This window comes from Myotis nattereri, assembly GCF_964212035.1.
Source record: "Myotis nattereri genome assembly, chromosome: 16".
NCBI lineage: Eukaryota > Metazoa > Chordata > Mammalia > Chiroptera > Vespertilionidae > Myotis > Myotis nattereri.
Genome location: NC_138091.1, coordinates 45,832,502 through 45,855,913, shown reverse-complemented (window position 1 = coordinate 45,855,913; position 23,412 = coordinate 45,832,502). Strand labels below are relative to the sequence as shown.

The window sequence follows — 23,412 nt, the reverse complement described above, 5'->3', positions numbered from 1 at the left end:
AGCAAACACAGCCTAAAACGATCAAACTCTATATATACAATTCTTTCTTCTGCTTTTAAATGGTTCAGTGTGGGCCATTATTTTACTGGGTTACATGAATTCAACAAACATTTTGTTAGAATTGGATTCTAAGTAAATTCTAAGGTAGCAGGAGTCACTGTCCCTTCACTGAGATATCTTAGAGCTTAGCACAATGCCTAGCACTTCGTAGGTGTTCAGTATACGTTTGAGGACTAAATGAATAGCTGCTACTGCATAGCACTCATTATCCTAGATGCTATGAGGCACACTGATACGGCAAAATATATCTGTCTACAATTTAGCCTGGTTATATAAATGTGTCGTACATGGAACACACAAGAGCATTCTGCTGCTGGCTTTCGTTTCAATATCAGACACCACTGTCCACCACCGTGAGGGCTCACGGACAAAGGTGGCAGTGGGCTAGGCACTGCAGGCCAGGAAATAAACCTGCTACTTGACATAACTACTGAAAAGAGAAAATGTCCCTGGCTTTAGACAATTTAAATCTAGATATAGATTATTACTTTAGATACTATTGTTTTTAGGTTTATCAGAATAACTTCAAAATTGCCAAGTATTTTTAAATTTGTTCTATGCATAGCTCACTAGATCCACTCAGTAACTGGGTGATTCTTCACGTGTCAGTTGCAGAAATCTAAATTCTAAGAAACAGTAACCATCAGGTTGATATGGTTCCAAGAAAAATAAAACCATCACTTAAAAAAAAAAAAAAAAGATCAGAGAGGCATGTAATTTGCTTTGTGACATACCTCACATTGCTGTTTAGCCAACCACCTAACCTCTGAGTCATACGAAATGACTGCAAACACATACCCTGTCTAGTTGACAAAAGAAGAAAACCAGTATTTACTGAATGCCTGCTACGTGCACAGGCACTGTGAGGGTGCTTATTATCTATTATTTCTATTTAATAACCACTGCAAAACTTTGGGGTTGATTTTTACATTATTCTTCTCTTCCATTTTCTTTCTCTGTATGGATTTGTTCTTTAAAAATTATTTTACTTTCATTTTAGTGGACTTTCAGAAAGGAGTGGTGATAAATGCTACTATATTTTACTTGACATCTGCATATATTTACTTTTTTGTATTTATTAATGAGAAAAATTATGCCTCTGAGAGACTAACTAATTTGTCTAAGATCACATATCTATTCAATGACAAAAGCAGTGTTTGATCCTAGGTCTGCCCGACTCCAAAGCTCATAGTCTATCTCTACTATGACAAGTGACACTCCAAAAAATAACTTAAAATTAATTATTCCTGTAATCACAGACCTTTTTGCAATAAACAGTTTCACACTTCATATTTTAAGCAGGAAAATCCCAGTAACTTTATTTCACATGTACCAAAACTTCTGACCCTAGAAATAATGTAAACTACTACAAGTACTGTTATATAAACTTACATTGATCTCAAATTAAGCAAGGGAAGAGAAACAATAAAATTCATCTAACCAGCAAACGCTAAGAGTTAAATAAAAGTCAGGAAGACAAAAAATAAGTAACGGAAGGAAGGAAGGAGGGAGGGAAGGAAGAAAAAGCCCCTGTGGTCGGCCATTAATACTTTCTTCGCAAATACTCTGGGCACAGGGTAGGACTGCACTTTCCAGCCCTGCCCCTGCCCCGCAGCACATCGGGAGTGGATGTGACACACAGAAGGCCAGCGCATCTTCTAACCAAGATGAGAGCCTCCATACCTCGTTCCCTCTGCCACAGGGGCCAGCGATCTTCACGGTGATGACGGCTATCTTTGCTATCAGCTGGGGTCCCTGAGGGACTAAAAGTACTTACAGGATATATGCACAGTGCAGTGGATTTTTTAAAATATACTTTTACACAGAGTGTGTTTTTCAAGCCACTGGGATTTTGTGTTGTTTATGCCTACAGCATAACCTGGCCTATCCCAGCGTATACAAGTGGAATCTGGAAGTGGGGTGCTGCTTCATCAAAATACCCAAAATACATAAGAAAGGTTTAGGAAGCTGGTAGGAGGCAAGGAAACTGCTACTGGAGGCTAAAAGAATATGATGCAGTGCTGAAGTGATTGGTGGAACTCACCTAATTACCTCATGAGATAGACAGCATACCACAGAGCCAAAAGCTCTAGTGGGGAAATGGGACTATAGGACTATTAAGAGAGAGTGCTGGTTACTGTTGGTTGTATTTGAGATATTACTTCATGCAAAAGGTAAATTCACATTTCCATATCTAGAATAAGAAGAGCACAATATGCTAATTAGACCGGACAGCCGAACGACCTTCCGGACGTCATTCCAGATGTCTGTCCGGATGAAGCTGCGGTGGAAGGGAGGCAGAGGCGGTTAGGGGCGATCAGGCAGGCAGGTGAGCAGTTAGGGGCCATCAGGCAGGCAGGTGAGCAGTTAGGGGCCATCAGGCAGGCAGGTGAGCGGTTAGGGGCGATCAGGCAGGCAGGTAAGCAGTTAGGGGCCATCAGGCAGGCAGGTAAGCAGTTAAGGGCGATCATGCAGGCAGGCAGAGTGGTTAGGGGCGATCATGCAGGCAGGCAGAGTGGTTAGGGGCGATCAGGCAGGCAGGCAGGCGAGTGATTAAGGAGCAAGCAGTCCCGGATTGCGAGAGGGATGTCCAACTGCCAGTTTAGGCCATATCCCGCAGGGGTCCCGGATTAGGAGAGGGTGCAGGCCGGGCTGAGCCCCTCTCTCCTCCCATGCACGAATTTCTTTGCCTCCTTTGCTCTTCTCCCTACCTTTTTCTTCTAATCTCTCCAGCGTAATTATCATCATTAATGAATTAAATGAAAAAAAATCTTTAAAAATAGAAATAAGAGATCTTAGTATGAACCCCAATATGCCACTTCACCAGGTATATCACCTTGGAAAAGCCAACTAATCTTACTCAATCTCAATGTGTTCCTTGTAAAGCTAGAACAACAATACCCACACCTATTTAATCTGATGACACAGGCAAAGTTCCCAGTACATGTGGATTTCAGTACTGGCTCCTTTCTCATTTCTATTTGAGAAGATCTTTCTTTCTTTTTTAAAAAATATTTTTATTGATTTCAGAGAGAGGAAGGGAGAGAGAGAGAAACATCAATGATGAGAATCAGATGGAGCCCACAACCCTGACCACTTGGTTCATGGGTGGATGCTCAACCTCTGAGCCCCACGGGCTGGGCGAGAAGATCTTTCTTAAAGAAGTTGTAGATTACAGATGGCAGAGCAGAGATTTATGTAATTTTAGAATTGGGTACGTGCATTTTTCCATAGTGAACATGAGGTAGTGAAGATGAGAAAAAGGAAAAGATTGTGAAGAGAAATTAAGCTTAAAAAATGAAACAGGCTACAAGCAAAGAAAGAATAAAACTGAAGTTTATAAAATTAAAAACTTTTGTGTGTCAAAGGACACGATCAAGAAAGTAAAGAGATGGCCCAGCCAGTGTGTTCAGTGGTTAGAGCATCAGTCTGCGCAATGAAGGGTCCTGGGTTCAGTTCCTGGTCAAGGGCACATGCCTGGGTTGCGGGTTTGCTTGTGGGAGGCAATCTATTGATGTGTCTCTCTCACATCAATGTCTCTCTCTCTCTCTCTCTCTCTCTCTCTCTCTCTCTCTCTCTCTCTCTCTCTCTCTCCTCTTCCTCCTCCTCCTCCTCCTCCCTACCTTCCTACCATTCCTTCTGAAAAGCAATGGAAAAAATATCCTCATGTGAGGATTAATAACAACAACAACAAAGAAACAGTAGACAACCCAGAGAATGGGAAAAAATATTTGTAAAACTAGATCTGATAAGGGTCTAGTATCCAGAATATAGGGAAAAAACTCCTACAATTCAACAAGAAGAAGACAAATGCCCAGTTTTAAAATGGGCAAAGCATTTGAATAGACTTAAAAACATATACAAATGTCCAATATGTACAGGAAAATAATGCTCATAATCTTTTGTCATTAGAAAAATGCAAATCAAAACCACAATAAGATACTACTCTATACCTAGGAGGCTGGTTATCAGAAGCTGGGAAAGAGCTAGTGTTGGCTGGGACGTGGGAAACTGAAGTCTCACACGTTACTGATGGAATATCAACAGGTACAGCCACTTCTGAAAACAGTTTGGCAGTTCCTCAAACTGTTTAACAGTTACCATATGACCCAGCAATCCCACTCCCAGGCATATACTCAAGAGAACTGAAAACATACAGTCAAACAAAAACTTGTGTATAAATGTTCACAGCAGCATTGTTCATAACCACCAAAAAGTGGAAACAATCCAAATATACACCAACTGATGAATCCATAAATAAAATACATATCCACACGGTGGAATATTACTAGTCATAAAAAGGAATGAAGCACTGATAGATGAATCCTGAAAACGTTGTGCTAAGTGAAAGAAGCCACACACAAAAGGCTATGCATTCTATGATCCCATTTATACGAAATAATCAGAATAAGCCAATCTATGGGGAAGTAAATTAGTGACTGTTAAGAGTTAGGGGTAGGAAGGTTCCAGGTTTCTTCTGTGGATGATGAAAATATGTTGGAAATAGATATTGGTAATGGTTGCACAGCCTTCTGAAAATACTAAAAACCAACGGATTGAATACTTACAAATGGTAAATTATATGGTAAATGAATTATACCTCAATTAAAAATAATAAAAAAATGAAATGGGCTATCTGGATGCTAACAGCCCAAAGGTGGTAGAACAATTAATTTCTGAAAACAATGATATTTTATCTAAAATGACTTTACTGACTTACAAACGGGGCTCTAACAGCCGTGATGCAATGAGACTGAGTGGACAACCAGAACTTCCGGGGGGATGCCTGGGGTAAGGGGCTGTATTATCTACCGTCTTGAAATAGGTATGACACTCAATGGGACTGAACCACAACCTAAACCTGGTGTAAGGAAGTTTCTCCAAAGGTGGAAAGAGACATCACCACATTCAACACTGTTCCCTGGGTGATTCCTTTCAATCCTCTGCCTTCATCAGGAAGCACTGAGGCCTGGCCGGTGTGACTCCGTTGGCTGGGTGCTGTCCCACGCATGGAAAGGTTGCCGGTTTGATTCCCGGTCAGGGTACATGCGTGGGTTGCAGGCTTGATCCCCAGTAGAGGGCGTGATTGATGTTTCTTGAGAGAGAGAGAGAGAGAGAGAGAGAGAGAGAGAGAGAGAGAGAGAGAAAGAAACATTGTTGTGAGAGAGACATCAATCGGTTGCCTCCTGCACTCACCCGGACCAGGGCTGGGGATCGAACCTGCAACCCTTCAGTGTGCAGGCCGACACTCTAACTACTTACCAACACTGGCCCGGGCAAGAAATAGTATTTTTTTTGAAGGTGCCACATAATTATTTAAAAGGACAAGAAAGATGTAGAATGGATAGGCTGTGGAAGGTCCTGTGCAGAGCATGAGATGTGACCTAGGTGCTGATGGGTGGGGGGGGATCTGAAAAGGCAGAGAGGAAATTAAAAGACAGGTTGAGGAGAAGGCTACGTGAGTAAAGCTTCACCATGAATAAGTGCAATATATCGAGGGGGTGATGACGACACAGCCTCGCCCACGGCATCTCACAGGGGATTCAGTTAGAATGTAAAGAGTAGGGACAGGAAACAGGGGGCTGAGGGATACAGGCATCACCGAAGGTGGCAGAGAGCCGAAAAGGGGGGAGGTCAACAACATCTGCTCATTAGATGCAAAAGATAAAGAAAGAAAACGATCAGAGATGATCTTGACAATTTAAATTCCCATTCCTATTTGACAAAGCCACAAGCTTAAGCTCCACATTTCAGAACATACCAACCACAAGAAAAAAGATACCTAACAAAAGATAGCAATAGTAAATGAAAAATGCCTAATTTTCTCTTCGTTATACTATAAAGATGATTCTAATATAAAAACACAAACTCAAAGTACTAAACCACAAAAGCCCAGATACTTTAAAAGACAAGGAAATCTATAACATAGCTACCTAAAACCATTTGGAATACCTGCCCAAAACACTTTCCGTCACCCATATGTTCTCAAACCTGAAGTATTGTTTCCCTTTGGTCTTACTGAAGAAATAGGTTTTAAAGAGATAAGTAGGTTTTGGGAGATAAAGCTTTCTATAAACTCGTGTATAACCACCACACAAGAAAATATTAAAATATGTTCATGTTCACTTCAGGAAACTCTAAAATTTAAAACCACTCCAAAATATGACCACTTCAAAGAAAAGGGGATAATTTCAAAGTCAAGACCAAACAGCTTCTGATACAAACGGCATGTTTCAGAGACCCAGTTTCACTTTGAGGCTTGTGTGTGTGTTGCCCTCAAGGGATCTGCAACTTTCGAGCAAGATTTTTTCATTAAATGGCAGGTAACAGGTAAAGCAAAGGGGGAAAATCAATACATCTTCACGCTACAACACACCTCAGCTCTTCAGTTTAATAAAAGAAAAGCACAGTCCTTATGAACACACACACACACACACACACACAGATACATGTATCATATGGACAGCATCTGTTAGTTACTGTGACATCACTATAAATATTAGCTCAAAGCCAAACTAAAGGCATGCAGGAGGCAGCCAATCAATGTTTTTCTCTCATCGATGTTTCTATCGCTCTCCCTCTCCCTCTCTTTCTAAAATCAATAAAACCATTTTTTTAAAAGAAAAAAAAAAGCGGAAGGACATGTGGCCATGTAACACTCTGCTTGTGAGGAGAGAAAACCCCTCAGTGTCACAGAAAATCATTTTGGCTATTTGTTCTCGGGCATAACAACTGGTCAGTAATAACCTCAGCAGGCGAAGCTGATGTTCAAATATGCCATTTTTCCCCACACAGAATTCTTAATCACCCTCTTCCAAATCATGGTTCTCTGTATTGAACTGTGAACGACAGTGCTTATTTCAGTAAGACAAAAATACCAAACCACCGTATTTCTGAATGAACCTGAGGCAAAACACTACCTCCTCATAAACTCCAGAGAAGTTACTTTTAGGGTAACAATACACACTTTAGACATTTTTTACCCGCACTGGAATGCCTAAAAAACGAGCCTATGAACAGCAAAGGCATCGAGCCCAAGGGAAGTGAACAGACTCCTGGCTTGCAGACAAATGAGTAGGTGGAGAAAACATTTACATGGGGAGATAAATTTCATATAATGCCCCCCCCCTTTTTTAGTGCTGGGAAAGGGACGGGGAAGAGGGAGAGGGGTGGACAGCTGGGAGGGGGAGGCCAGGAAGGCAGGAGAGAGGGCGAGTGTGGGGGAGAAGGGAGCCGAGGCGGAAGTCCTATATAATTCTTTTAAAAAAATTTATTGAATTTATTGGGGTGACACTGGTTAATAAAATTATATAGATTTTAGATGTACAATTCTGTAACACATCATCTGTTTGGGCATCTGGGCTGCCTTAGAATCTTGGCTATTGTAAATAATGTTGCGATGAACACAGATTCCTTCGCATCAATGTCTCAGGTTTCTTCAGATATATTTCCGGAAGTGGAATTGCTGGGTCATAAGGCAGTTCCATGCCGGGAGCTGGTCCATCCTTGCTGTTTCAAAGGACCTGGCATATATGGCATACTGTTCTTAATATGTTTGCTCACCTTCTTGGCACTATGTGTTTTAACCAAGGTCACCTCTCTGAGAAAGGTTGTTTCCCCAGGTAGGGATTTTCCCCTGAAGTTAGGGAGGGAATAAAACCACTTAACTAAGTGCCAGGCGGGTAATTAATCACGTTAACTACGAACAATCATGCTTAAGCTACATAATCTTTACTCCCTGGAATGGAGATAAGAAACGCCCTAACCTTTGGAATAGAGATTGACAGGATTGGAATCAACTGGTATAAATACAGATGTAACAAGACGACAGGAAACAGAACCTAGACACAGAACCTACACAGAACCTAGAGACAGAAGAACTTCGCTGGAGAGAACATGGCAAAAGATCCTGGACAGAAACTGGCCACAGAACCTAGAGACAGAACCTGGCTACAGAACCTGGATAGAACATGGCAAGAGAACCTGACTAGAACCTGGTGACTGAACCTGGCTGGAGAACCTCACGAGGGAACATGGCTACAGAACCTGGCTGGAGAACCTAGCGAGGGAACATGGCTACAGAACCTGGTTGGAGAACCTACAGAACCTGGCTGGAGAACCTAGCGAGGGAACATGGCTACAGAATCTGGTTGGAGAACCTACAGAACCTGGCAACAGAACCAGGCAAGAGAACCCAACCATGCTGATCAACTGAACGCTGCCTCTGTGTCATTCCTTCTTCGCCGACTCTGTCCATACCTTTGGGGACCCCTGGACCTGCTGGTGTTGGACCCCGGCAGTTCCATTTTTAATTTTTTTTTAAATATATTTTATTGATTTTTTACAGAGAGGAAGGGAGAGAGAGAGAGAATCAGAAACATCGATGAGAGAGAAACATCGATCAGCTGCCTCCTGCACATCTCCCACTGGGGATATGCCCGCAACCCAGGTACATGCCCTTGACCGGAATCGAACCTGGGACCTTTCAGTTCGCAGGCCGACGCTCTATCCACTGAGCCAAACCGGTTTCGGCCATTTTTAATTTTTTGAGACACTCCATACTGTTTCCCAAAGTGGCTGCACCAATCTGTAGTCCCACTGACAGTGCATGAGGGTTCCCTTTCCTACGCATCCTTGGCAACACTTGTTTGCTGATTCATCGCTGATAGCCATTCTGGCAGGTGTGAGGTGACATCTCATTGTGGCTGTAATTTGTATTTCTCTGATTGGTGAAGTAGAGCATCTTTTCATATGTCTATTGGCCATCTGCATGTCCTCTATGGAAAAGTGTCTTTTCAGGCCCTTTACCCAATTTTTAATTGGATTGTTTTTTACATGTTGTTATACTAGTTCTTTATAAATTTTAGATATTAACCCCTTTTCAGATGTATCATTAGTGAATATGTTCTCCCATTCAGTGGGTTTTCATTTTGTTGTTGTTTTTTTGTTGTGCAAAAACTTTTTAGTTTGTTATAGTCCCATTTGTGTTTCCCTTGCCTGAGAAGACATATCAGAAAAAAGATTGCTATAAGCAATGTCTGAGATTTTACTGCCTATGTTTTTTCCTATGATTTTTATAGTTTTGAGTCTTACATTTAAGTCTGTAACCCATTTTGAGTTTATTCTTGTGCGTGGTGTAAGAAAGTGGTCTAATTTCATTTTTTTTTTTTTTGCATATATCTGTCCCATTTTCCCAATGCCACTTATTGAACAGATTATGTTTACTCCACTGCATGTTCTTGCCTTTGTCAAATATTAACTGACCATAAAAATGTGAGCTTATTTCTGGCCTCTATTCTGGTTCCATTGATTTGTATGTCTGTTTTTATGCCAGTACCATGCTGTTTTGATTACTATGGCCTTGTGGTATAGTTTGATATCAGGTAGCGTGATTCCTCCAACTTTGTTCTCCTTTTTCAAGATTGCTGTGGCTATCCAGTGTCTTTTGTGGTTCCATATAAATTTTTGGAACATTTGTTCTAGTTCTGTAAAATATGCCTTTGGTATCTTGAAAAAAATCGCATTCAATCTATATATTGCTTTGCGTGGTATGAACATTTTAATTATGTTAATTCTCCCTACCCATGAATACAGTATATGCTTCCATTATTTGTATCTTCTTCAATGTCTTATGATTTTCTGAGTATAGGTCTTTTACACATCCTTGAGTAAATTTATTCCAAGATATTTTTTAATGCAATTTTAAATGGAATTATTTTCTTAGTTTCCCTTTCTGATAGTTCATTATTGGTGTATAAAAATGTAACTGATTTCTAGAAATTTATTTTGTATCTTGCTAGTTCACTGAATTCATTTATAAACAGTTCTAGTGTTTTGGGGGAATCTTTAGGGTACTCTATATACAGTATCTTGTCATCTGCAAATAATGACAGTTTTACTTCTTTTCAATTTGGGTGCCTTTTACAATGCTTTTCTTAATCTAAAAAAACAACAACACAGCTCTTCACAACATATATGCTATAAACAGTAAAAAATCCCGAGTAAATATTAGTTTGCTTGCTTGTTATTTGGTTTTGTAAATAATTTCTGTCATTGCCCAAATCCAATGAGTGGTCAAGATAACCAAGCCAACATGACCAAACAGATTTCCCAGACCAGTCAGTAGCCTGGGAATCTATGACTAAGTCTAATTTCCCTTCATCTATGTATGTCGAAGAAAAGATTTTAATTAGGAATGTGGGTTTTTATTGTAATATCTTTAAATGTATTTCCCTTACCAAAGTCAAAGAATTTTAACACTTTTTCTTTTCTTTTTTTTTAAAAAAAATATACTTTTTATTGATTTCAGAAAGGAAGGGAGAGAGAGAGAGAGAGAGAGAAACATCAAGGATAAGAGAGAATCATCGATAGGCTGCCTACTGCTCATCCCACACTGGGGTTCCAGCCCGCAACCTGGGCATGTGCCTGACCAGGAATCAAACCGTGACCTCCTGGTTCATAGGTTGACAATCAACCACTGAGCCATACTGGCCGGGCTACACTTTTTCTATCAGCACTTTGGCAACGTCTTTAAGAAATGTGGATAGCCGAAACCGGTTTGGCTCAGTGGATAGAGCGTCGGCCTGTGGACTGAAAGGTCTCGGGTTCGATTCCGGTCAAGGGCATGTACCTGGGTTGCGGGCACATCCCCAGTGGGAGATGTGCAGGAGGCAGCTGATCGATGTTTCTCTCTCATCGATGTTTCTAACTCTCTATCCCTCTCCCTTCCTCTCTGTAAAAAATCAATAAAATATATTAAAAAAAAAAAGAAATGTGGATAGAAAAACCACAGATAGTTTTGACCACAGAAACATTGTTCAAGTAATCACTCCGCCTCCCCCCCAGCTCCTCCCCAACAAAAAACACCAACAGAAACAAAATACTACATTTATCTAAGCATCACAAAGTTCCTATCAAATAAGTATTTGTCTCTTTCAAAAAGGGAGGAAAATAGGGCCCACTGACTAAAAGGTGAGTCACAGGGACTCTTGATAGCAAAAGCTGGATGAGTATACAATCACAATTCCCTTTTCTTCCTTAAAATGAAATCCAACCAGAGAACAGATGACGTTGAGGGCGGGAGGGGGAGGGTAAGGAAGACTATCTAGATTTTCTAATGTGCCTACAATGAACATCAATAATTTCTGTAATAAACAAAACCACTGATCCTAAACTTGAAAAAATGAATGAGTTCATCAAACCCATTCAAATTCACATTTAAGGTCATTTAGATGCAAGTGTGGATGAAAGAAAAATTTTTTAAAAGTACAAACATAATGTGACCAAGCATGAAAACACTTAAAATGTACACTAAACCTCAAAATATCATTAGACTTTTATAAACGTCAACACATTTATTTATTTATTTATTTATTTACTTATTTTGAGAGAGAGGTGTTGAGAAAGAGAGAGACACCGACTGGTTGCTTCCTGATCGCACCCTGATCGGGGCTTGGGGATCAAACCTGAAAGCCAGGCACGTGCCCTTAACTGGGATTCGAACCCACAATCCCCTGGTTTGCGATTGAGGGCAGATGCTCTAACCACTGGGCCACTGGCCAGCGCTCAACACATTTATTGATCATCTATTACGTGTGAGATCTTCTAAGCCAGCAGTGGCCAACCTTTTGGGCCTCGCGGACCACCAGTGGTCTGCGGACCACCGGTTGGCGACCGCTGTTAAACTGTATTTTCCTAAAGAATTTGGATCACGTAACTCCCTAGCTACAAACTCTTTATTGGTTTCTACAGCCTTGGAATAAAGTACAAACTGCTAGCAAAGCATTACAAACCCTGCACCATCTGAGCCCAACTGACTTTTCAGTCCTTGCTCCCAAAGTCCTCCTCTCCCACCAACATCCTCATGCTATTTCTCAAATGCACCTTGAACTTTCTCCATCACTGACCCTGTGATTATGCCATTCTTTCCTTCTGCCTAGAACACTCCACCACCCATGGTAAAATCCTAGCCATCTTTCAACATCTAGCTCAAATGCAACTCCTTGAAGCTTTTCTTGACCACTATTTTTCTTTTCCTAGAATGCTTCAGAGAATTTTTTTCTAAGAAAAACGTGGTATGCTAATGGAAGAAACACTCAAGAGTTCCACTGAAGCTGGGAGGCAAGTGATTTTTAAAAATTCATATCTACTTGGTGTTGCCAATTTCGTTCTCCTCTCCCTAAACTGTTTCAAGGAATGGTTCAAATTAATATAGTGAGTTTGGACAGCAAGGTTTCAGAAGGAATTCTCTGCATTAGCAAATGTAGAGTAAAAGACACCCAAGTACTACCCTACCTATAATGGTATTTTGCTTCAAGGCCAGCACCTTTTTCTTCTTCAAGAATCACTTAATACTTACATTCTTTCAGAGCCAGACATTACAGACAGAGAAACCATCTGGCAAAGTATACTCCTGACGATTACTTTCAATTAACAGACAAGTTAATTTCCTAGTAAACGAAAGGTGGCTATTTCCTACATGCTCCTGGCGACAGGGACTTGTAACTGCATGGGCCAGAGCTACACTCATCCATGTCATAAATCATGTTTCTGCAAGTTTTCCACGCTGCCCTAAAATGGCCTTGGGCAGAACTGTCTGTAAACGTCAAAAGATAACTTTCAAAGATATCAATGTCAAAGGTAACTGTTTAAATAAATACAGAGATCCAGATACATTATATATGGTACATACATATGACTAAAAAAAAATCTATGAGCAGATAGTCAAGCTTATTGAAGTAGAGTTTAAGTAGAGTTTATTGTAAACTATAATCCCAGAAAGCTAAGATATAGCTATGTTATAAAACATCGACATTAGACTATAGATTGTTAACTACAATATGACCTATGTAATTTTAACTTATAGATATGACACAGACCATCACTGTATTATTATGTTTAGTTGCAAAGGACAAACTGTAGCTGTAAATCGAGTTATTGCATATGGACTCGATATATAATTATGAAACGGTTCTAGATCTGGAACTGTCCAAGCCTGCAACAGCTGGTGCTTGTGGACGTCTCTCAGCACTCAGTGTACCACCTGGCCCAAAAGACATAAATCATCTTTAAAGAAAAGAAAAAACCTAACTTTCAATTTGAGGTGACGAAAAGGTTGAGGAGAGACTGGAAGGCAGAACAGACTATCTTTTGGATTTTGTGATAATACCAGACAAGTTAGAATAGATGCAGAAATGTATATATATTCTTTACCTGAACGAAACAGGAAGAACTTGCCATTTGAAATTAGATCTTTTTCTACTATGTATGTATTTTCCAAATTTAAGTTAAACATCTTCGCACTTAGCAATATCAAGTGTTTTTAAGGTTACCATATGATGTGAACTTCAAAAATATTTTATGTCAAACAGCTATAAAAGTAAAAATGTATCTGCTTTTGAAAAAAACTATACTTCTAAAAGTTTTTGCTGTTTAGTATATATAAAGATTATTCTTTTTCTCTTTGTGAATAACCTTTTATTTTTATTTTATTTTATTTTTTTAAAAAATATATTTTATTGATTTTTTACAGAGAGGAAGGGAGAGAGAGAGTTAGAAACATCAATGAGAGAGAATCATCGATCAGCTGCCTCCTGCACATCTCCTACTGGGGATGTGCCCGCAACCCAGGTACATTCCCCTGACCGGAATCGAACCTGGGACCTTTCAGTCCGCAGGCCGACGCTCTATCCACTGAGCCAAACCGGTTTCGGCGTGAATAACCTTTTAGATAACAGCTATATTCTAAGATAATCTGGCTTTACCCACTAAGAAGCTATAAATAGCCTATTAAGAAAAAGATGACTTGTCCACTAAAACTTATATTAAGATCAGTCTTCATATTTAAAACTCTATTATTACTTAGAAAATTATCTAGCTTATTTTCTTCTCTAGACTAGATAAACTAAATGTGAGTTTCATAAGCTAAGTCTAACGAAGTGCTCAAATCCTACCTGCCTAACAGCACCAGTTTAATTAGCTGCTTCACAGAAGGGTTTCTCAACCCTCAACCTCAGCACAGTTGACATTTTAGACCAGAGAATTCTTTGCTAGAATATTTAACAACATAACTGGTCTCTACCCACTAGATACCAATAGCACACGCCTGGTCCCACTCGTGACAAAGATGTGTCCAAACATTGTCAACTGTCCCCTGGAGGCAAAACTGGCTTTGGATGAGAACCACGGCTTTACATGTTTATACTTTAATTATTATTCCCATGTTTGGGCAAAAAGAAGGGGAAATGGCATTACTGCAATTAAAGCAAAAAATCTGATCAAATGCAGTCTTTAATAGAAATGATGAGGCCTCAGCAGTTATTAAAGTGCAGTGTACATATAATTATATGCCACCACCGACTCATTGATAGGTCTACCTAATTTCTAAATATTCAAAACTAGGTTACCTATACTTAAGTTTTTCATGTTGCTATTTGTTTAAAACCCTGGGTTTCCAAAGAGTTTAAATATTTGGCAGTTATTAAAATTACATTAAGTAAAAATATTTTTAATAATTAGCAATTCACAAAGGATTGTGACTTCAATATTATGAAATGAGATAGTAAAATAAATATTTAGCAGTTACAAAAACAAATCCTGCAAGAGCTGTAATTATTTTTAAGACATTTTTCCATCATACTTAACTCCTTTAAGGATAAAAGAATACAGAGTTTTCTCCCAAGTTTAGCTTGGGAACTCTCTTAATACTGTGAAAATACAAGCCAGGTCTTTGAGAATGTAAAAAGAAATGGCTTGAAATTATTCTGCCCCTCTAAGTATCTTAATATTTAATTTTAAATAGGACATTACAATTTTCCTATGGATCAATTAGGGGACACTTTTATTTTTTTAAAATCTTCATCTGAGGACATGTTAACTGATGTTTAGAGAGTGGGAGGGAGGGAGAGAGAGAGAGAAACATAGATGTGAGAGAGAAACATTGATTGGCTGCCTCCCACACATGCCTGGACAGAGACTGAACCACAACCTAAGTATGTGTCCTGACCAGGAATTGAACAGACAACTTTTTGGTGTAGAGGAAGACGCTCCAACTGACTGAGCTACTTGGCTAGGGAGGGGGCACTTAAAAAAAAAATAGCCCTAGCTGGTTTGACTCAGTGGATAGAGCATTGGCCTGTGGGCTGAAGGGTCCTGGGTTTGAGTCCCGGTCAAGGACACGTACCAGCTGGGGGCATGTAGGAGGAAACGAATCGATGTATCTCTTTCACATCGATGTTTCTCTCTCTGTCTCTCCCCCTCACTTCCACTCTCAAAAAATCAATGGAAAAAATATCCTCAGGTGAGGATTAAAAATATATACATATATATTTAATAGGTATACATTCACATGAATCAAAAGTCTTAAGAACTGAAGAACATGTAGTAAATTGAGCATCATTACTCATGCTAGCCAAAACCAGAAACAACCTGAATGTTCATCAATGGTAGTATGAACAAATAAATGATAATATACTAGAGGCCCGATGCATGAAATTCGTGCAAGGGGCTCGGCGCTCCCCACCCCCCCCTTCTCCCCTTCATCCAGAAGGATGTCTGGTCTAATTAGCATATTACCCTTTTATTATTATAGCTAGCATATAATGGAGTATTACATGAGAATAAACTATTGTTATATACAATATGGGTAGGCTATTCTCATTTCCTTCCTTCAGTACATAGTACAAATGAGTCCATATTGTATTCCACTTATAAGAAGCTCAAAAACAACAAAAACAAGCAAAACTAACCTATGATGATAGAACTCAGAATAGGGGCAACCTTTGGGAGAGCAGTCACTGGGAGGGACAGGAGAAGCTGCTTCTGGTTCTATAAATAACCTATGTAATCTGCTGACTATACAGAAGAGTCTATGATTCTTCTGTGTATACCTATGAATTCCCTACTTTTCTATGTTACTGTCTACTTTAATTAAAATTTTACTTAAAAAAAAAATACAGCGAAGCATCTCCCTCCAACACAGTTGCCGCAGTCATCTAGTTCACTCTTCCAACTGACAACCAATACAAGTTTCTGATAAACAGATTATTTGTTTCTTAGAGTTATTCTGTAATATGTAGGGAAATCCCCACCCAACTTTTTTACAATCAGTAACACATTCTATGCACTGTTATGTGCCTTGTTATCTTCATTAACAATACAGCTTAAAGATTTCCACAGCAATATATAGTTTCTTCATTCTTTTTGCAGCTATATAAAACCTGTTCTATATTCATTACCCTAATTTATTTAACCAATTCTACACTGATGGGCATTTAGTTTTTTCTAAACTTTTGCTGAGTTAATTTAACTGATTTTACATGCAAAGGAAGGAAGGAACAAAGGAAGGAAGAAAAGAAAAAAAAGGAAGGAAGGAGGGAAGGAAGGAAAGAAGGAAGGAAGAGAAAATTGTAAGGCTCTCTAATAGTACACGAACACAGGAAAGTCCCTGGGCATCGGGGTTACAGTCTTAAGAGGAACTGAAAAGAATACAGATTTGTCCATATAATTGAGATCACCAACACTCTATTTGCCACCTCCTCAAACAAACACACTTTACTATGTGTTTCAATGTTCACAGGCCACTGATATTACTCTAGATATATTAAAATGACACATTCAAAAGGGTGAAAACAATTCATAAGGGTCTAGTTATAAATCTCATTTTATAAGTAACAGAGTGACTTAAGAAGCTATGTCCCATTGATTAATTAGAAGTTATGTCCCATTGAATCCCCCAAATGGAATAAAATATTTAAAGCTGAAAAGTATAAATATAATGAAGACTATATTCTTCCCTAGCATTAAAGACAAACGGATACTCTGTGAAATCCAGGTAAGAGTCATAACCCTCTGATGCCACAATGCATAGTAAAGACCAAAAAATTCAGCTACAGTCATTCTTTGCATCATTCCTATTTGTTCTCTTCCAACAATCCCTTCTCACCACACACTGACTGGTTTATCTAGAAACTGACAGAAGCATCTAGTTATCTACTAGGCCATTTTACTCTAGGTAAACCAGAAAAAACAATAGTTAAAAAACTAGCACCCCTCCTTCCCAAGAAAAAGTTTACTTAAAAAATATAGTATAGCCCTAGCTGCTTTGGCTCAGTGGATAGCGCGTCCACCCACAGACTGAAGGGTCCGGGGTTCGAGTCCAGTCAAGGGCATGTACCTCAATTGCAGGCTCAATCCCAGGTCCTGGTCAGATGCGTGAGGGAGACACCAATTGATGTGTCTCTCTTACATCGATAGTTCTTTGTGTCTCTCCTCCTCACTTCTACACTCTCTAAAAATCAATGGAAAAATATTTTCAGGTAGGATTAACTAAAAAAAAAAAAGGTATTATAATTGAGAAAAAGATACATAACTCAATCATCTAAATTGTATTTGTTTAGTCAGTCTGGGTTCACATAGCAGAAGTGCTATTATTAAACATTCTGGCCAAGATTAAGTTTTTTCAAGTGTCCTGCAAAATCAAGGTGAGCGAGGCTAAGATCATTGTTTACCAATCTGTCTTTATCAGCAATCCAATACCAGTGACTGATTCCACTGATGGGCAAGCCCCTAGAGCTGGCTCAAAAATAAATGAAAATAAAGATTAGCAGATTCCCTTGAGGTAATCCTGATGTGTCTACCTTATGTGAAAAGTCTCTAGGTAACTCGTGGGCTCACAGACTTATCACAATAATATCCTGAAAAAGTGACAGACTAAGAAATCCTATTTTAAAAGCTCTATGCACTGAATAAAACTCTAATCATGCCCTTGAATCTATTTTTCAAAGTAATCAATCTCTTAAATTGTTTTTAAAAAAGTCATAGTTTACCATAAAACTCCCTTTTTGGTTAAAAACAAGGCTGGGAACTACACACAACCTGTAGGAATAGGCCTGAAGTGGAGAGCTGGTCAAATCTGATAGGTAAAGGGACCTTACCTTTGTTTCCTTCTCCCACCAAAGCAAAAATGCCGCAGGCACTCAAACCTCTAGCTAGCTCTAATAACAGTTTATAACTGAACCTCGGGAGAGCAAGAGGAATCTTTAAGAGAAAATGTTCCTAAATGTTTGTAAAAATCAAAGATACCTGCTATATAAATAAACAGATTAACTGAAACAAGCATCTGATGTCGTCACTGATTCTAGCAAGCACTCTGTGGCTTTCATTTACCATGAAAATTTACACAAGGCTTTGCACATGATTCAACTGTGGACACAGAACTCATTGAGATACACTAATGTCTTAAAACACCCCTTTTACCGTATAAGCTTGAATAGGCTTAAAACAAGCACAGCCTGTGGGGAACGCTAGAACTAGGAGCCAAGTTTTATTGTCTACCAAGTTCAGCCAGCCATACAGCAACGTATCAAAGTTCCAATAAGCACGCTGCACCTGCAAGACTGAGGTATGCTCCAAGACAAATATTTGCAATTTTTCATCCCAAATCTGCACAAATGAAAGTATGCAGATTGCAGCACCAGACTTCTACATCTTGGAAGCCAAAACAATCTGTAGTTACACTCCACATCAACGGTGCCTTACCATTTACTGAGTCCTTAATACTCCCTCAATACTAGTGCTAGGAACTGTGCTAGAGGTTTCATGTATTATCTCCAACCCTCACAGCAAATTCCAATCTGCTGATGAGGAAACTGAGACCAGCGAGGTCAGGGTGACTTGCCCAAGGCCATGAAGCCAGTAAGTGGTGGAGCCGGGACTCAAACCCAGTTCTGCCTGGCTCCAAAGCAGCAGCTCCCTGCTCCCCTAGCTAGAGTCTAGCTGCTGGAGTCACTCACTGCAGAACCAGGGCACCTCTATCAAAGTAGATTCACGTGCTAACTGCTGGACACGAGGGCAAACAGCTGAGAAAATATCACACCTCAAACCGAAGCACAAGACCCAAGAGTTCCCAGCAAGGAAATGCAGTCACCTCCTTGAGGATAACTAGCTCCAAAGGCTACGGTTCAAAATGCAAGAGAATCCACAGGCCTTGTAAACTGTGCTGTTGGCTGTCTCTCAACTGACTTTTTAGAACAAGGGAAATGAAACTCGAGAGTATTTTTGGTCAAATTATCTAAAACCCTTTAGAAAAGGGCTTTTTTAAAAACAGTTTGTTTTTACAATTCACTTCAATAGGCTTCAGACAAGCAAGGACAAAATCACATCAGGAGCATTACTAATCAACTTTTTCTCTACAGACTTGAAAAGTATTTTCTTACCACACTACAAGGTGGCTTCCCATACTGAGAGCAGAAATGGAAACAGCTCTGGGCGTCACGCATCAGATCTTGAGGCCACAGTTGCAGAAAGTAGGTTCTGTCTCCCTTGAGTAGGGGCTGCTGATCTGAAACCTCCTACGGGAAGGGTGTCGAAGAAGAGTGTTGAAGAAACTACAGCGGGCTGTTTGCATTAACGAGGGAGCTGCTGGCACCACTACTCCTGGTGTTTCACTGCCATGCAATTGTTTTCCAGCTTCCAAGCCCTGAATCTGGCAGAGAGCGTGCTGTTCTCACAGCCGCATGTGCTATATGATCAGCTGCTCTGTGGTATGTGGGTGTTTAACTAGGTAAGCGACTGGTCAGAAGAGGTTCTGCAATATTAAAAACCAAGGGAAGCACCCTGTCCCAAGATCTTAATGATCTGTCACTATACTATGCTGACAAAGCAAAGTGACATACTAATATTTGCAACTTTGAAATGGTTTGGGTTCAGGACAGGCAAATAATTTCCGACAGTAAAATTTCAGGCATGACACGAACAAAAAACATAACCTGTAATATAAACCACTTCAAGCATGTTTATTAGACAATAAAAAATGTGATATTTGCAATCTCAGCATTCTTCCAAACTTCTTAGGGTACACTACATAATTTATTGGAATAAATGCTACTCTTCAGCTATGTGGAACAGGTTCTATGCAAGATTCCAAGGCTCCCTTGCCTTCCCCAAAGCTGTTAAGACAATGAATTCCCTAGTCCCGTGGTCGGCAAACTGCGGCTCGCGAGCCACATGCGGCTCTTTGGCCCCTTGAGTGTGGCTCTTCCTAAGCCTTAGGAGCACCCTAATTAAGTTAATAACAATGTACCTACCTATCTAGTTTAAAAAATTTGGCTCTCAAAAGAAATTTCAATCGTTGTGCTGTTGATATTTGGCTCTGTTGACTAATGAGTTTGCCGACCACTGCCCTAGCCTCTCAAACCCCCAAAATGCAAAAAAAATTTAAGGTCTCAAAGGATTCTTTAAGTGGAAAATATTGTCAGAATTGGAAGCTCCTGGAGAGCTGGAGACTGTGCTTCTTTAATGTCCATCACGACACTTTCCAAAGCTGGAATGAAATATGATCAAAATGCAGAATGATTTAAAGACTAGCTGACGGCTGCCCCCTGCTTATTGACAGGCTGGTGCAATGTTCATCCTCGGTTCTAGATTTTAAAACATGGAGCCTAAACTCCCTAACTACAATTAAAATCCTTCCATTATAACAAAATTTAAAAATGGATGCTTTTGATGGCAACTTGTCACCTGGAATAAAGATATGCAATAATATTTAATAAAGTTGAAAAAAATCTTCCTCATGGAGCAGGTGCTCTACTAGGGGAACGATAAAGTCTTGTAAGAGATCAGGTCAACCTCAACCAACAAATAAAGGTTCTGGACGGGCATCATGAAACAGACCACTGACTTTGAGGCTGAAATTAGAATACAGCGCAAGGAACATACATTACCAAGTGGTCAAATGTAGACAAATTATTCTGACTCCTGTTTTAACTTTGTGAAACTCTCACATACATGCTTTTTATAGGAAGACAGGGAAATGATACCTTACAAATATCTAACTCACAGCAATAAAAATAACAAAACACAAGGAAGAATACATGTACAATCTGCTTTGTTGCTTATTGCTTAGGAGCAAAGTAATGTCAAGCCTTAAGAAAAACAAAAACAAATCCCCCCACCCCACGCAAAACTTAAGTTCCTTTCACTTTTTCATACTATAGATCTTATCCTGAGGTCCCAAAACCAGCTTCAAGATGACTGTAATTACACACAAAACCATGTCTATTTCACCAAGAGCACCCAAAAAGGCTTCAGTGACCTCAAAGAAAGGTTAAGAACCCCCGAAGTAGGCATTTCCAGATACACTGAAACTCAGCAGTGAACACTGTAAACAAAATTATACCAGCGGCAGCGTCTACCAGTGGTTATCCACCTTCTGGCCCTTTAAATACAGTTCCTCATGTTGTGACCCAACCATAAAATTATTTTCGTTGCTACTTCATCACTGTAATGTTGCTACTGTTATGAATCGTCATGTAAATATCTGATATGCAGGACGGTCTTAGGTGACCCCTGTGAAAGGGTCGTTCGACCGCCAAAGGGGTCAAGACCCACAGGTTGAGAACCCCGGGCTCTAGCTAAACACATGTGCGCAGTCCTGATGCCAACAACCAAGCTTTGCCTGCCGGCTCCCAGGATCACAGGGCAGCTCGCCACTCTCCACTCAGCTTCACATGGGAACATCACCTGCATTCTGCACACGCACACACACACACACACACACACACGCGAGCCACAGCAGCTCTGCACTCCCTAGGCACACACATGTTGTCAACAAAGCATGTGTGTGCTTGTGGCCATTTCCAGAACAATACCGGCCTGACCATCTTTTGGGGGGGGGGGGGCACACCATCTTCCCAAAATATTGCCTTATTTATTTACTACTCCTTGAGGATAGATGTTAAACATGACAGCCAAAGAAGAAGAAATTTCCCTTACACCATAGGTGTCTAAATAACCGGGCAAAAGCATCACTCAGGCTATTACTGAGGGTCCCCTGGAGACGCACAGAAGGGAAACACTGTAATAACGCTGCTTGAGCAGGAGGACAATCAAAGACAGGCTCAGGGAGGCACATCCCGAGAACATGGTGTGGCAAGCACCCTTCTCCCAAGGCAAAAGCACATTCCTGTGATTGGGACAAGCCATTCCTGACAATGGATCGCGATGACAGTGGCTGCTCAGCAATCAGGAAGTGTGTGTGTGTGTGTGTGGTGGGGGAGGGAGGAACTAGATGTGATCAGAGATTGGCCCTCTTCAAAGAAGAGCATATGGGATCTTAAATTGTGAAGGCAGACTTGGAGGGTGAGGCAAGGGGCGGTTAGCTTTTCTTCGGGAGACATCCTTCGACAATGAACACGTTATGCGCCCAGGGAACAGGGGTGTCACTGCCTCCAGTGTCTCCCATCTAGGAGTCTTCAGCAGAGCTGGGTTGGAGGGGAGGCGGAGGGGGGGGGGTGGAGAAAGGTCGGCATTGCCCCCCGGGGTGAGTGTGGGGAGGCTGCACACGAGATGCATTTGATCTCGGGCGGCACAATACTCCGGGGGTGGGAGGTCTGGGCGCCACCGCTGGGCGGGGGAGGCAGCGGGTGCAAGCCGCCAGCTGCAGGGCAGCACGTTCGTCGGGGACGGATGCAAACCTCCCCTCGGCCCGCGAACCCGTGCAGACCCAGCCCCCTCAGCCTCGGGGCCAGCGGACTCTGCACAACTGAAGCCCAGCCCGGATCCGGGAGCTGAGGCGGGCGCCCCCGGCCCAAGCGCGGGGCCAGAGGAGCACAGCGCCCGGGGCCTCCCAGCCGGATGGGGGCTGCTCCGGCCTAGTGCACGCAGCTGCCTCGGCGAAGGGTTACCCCGGCGCCCGGAGCCCCGGCCGGCCAGGCGGACGGCTGCACGGGGCGCAGCCGCGTCGGCGGCGTGTGCGTGGAGGGGGGGGCTGGGGTCCCTACTCACCCGGGCCGGCCGCCTCCGCCTCCGCCGCCCCGACCGCCGCCTCGGCGGTCCATCCTGCGGCGGGGCCCTGTAGCCGCGGTGCTCGAGTAACAACCGCCGGCCGGGCCGGCCCCTCCCCCCTGCCCAACGTCCGTCCTCAGGGCCGCTCCGCAAACCCGGCCTCGGCCGCCGCCGCCGCCGCCGCCGCAGCGCTACGTGGCCGCCGCTCCGACGTCTCGCGACTCCCTTCCGAGCGCGCGAGGGCGAGCGGGGCCGGCGGGGCGGGCGGCGCGCGGGGAGGGAGGCAGGGGAGGGGGTGTGCGCGTGTGGATGTGTGTGCGGAGCGGGGGGCGGGGAGGAGGGGAGCGCGGCTGCGAGAGCGCGCGCGCGCCCGCGGCCCCGTCCCTCGCCGGCCCCCCCCCACCCCCCGCCCAACAGGGATCCCGACACCTCCCTCCGCCCGGCCCCCTGGCATCCCGGCCGCTGGGCGCGGCGGCGCGCATGCGCAGCCCTGGGGCCGGCCCGAGTGCACCTTTTCTCCCTCCCGCCACCGCGTGAGCGCTCCGCCGACCAGATAACCGCCGGCTCCCG

General features: G+C 42.0%; 1 protein-coding gene across 1 annotated transcript in view; it reads right to left on the bottom strand.

Annotated features, from left to right (window-relative positions):
- Nucleotides 1–22,903, bottom strand: part of ZNF652 (zinc finger protein 652) — a 31,271-nt gene extending 8,368 nt beyond the window's left edge. The window contains exon 1 of the mRNA XM_081109703.1: nt 22,843–22,903. The gene's annotated coding sequence lies outside the window, so the exon portion shown is untranslated. The remainder of the gene's footprint in view (nt 1–22,842) is intronic.
- Between the last annotated feature and the right edge of the window lie 509 nt (nt 22,904–23,412).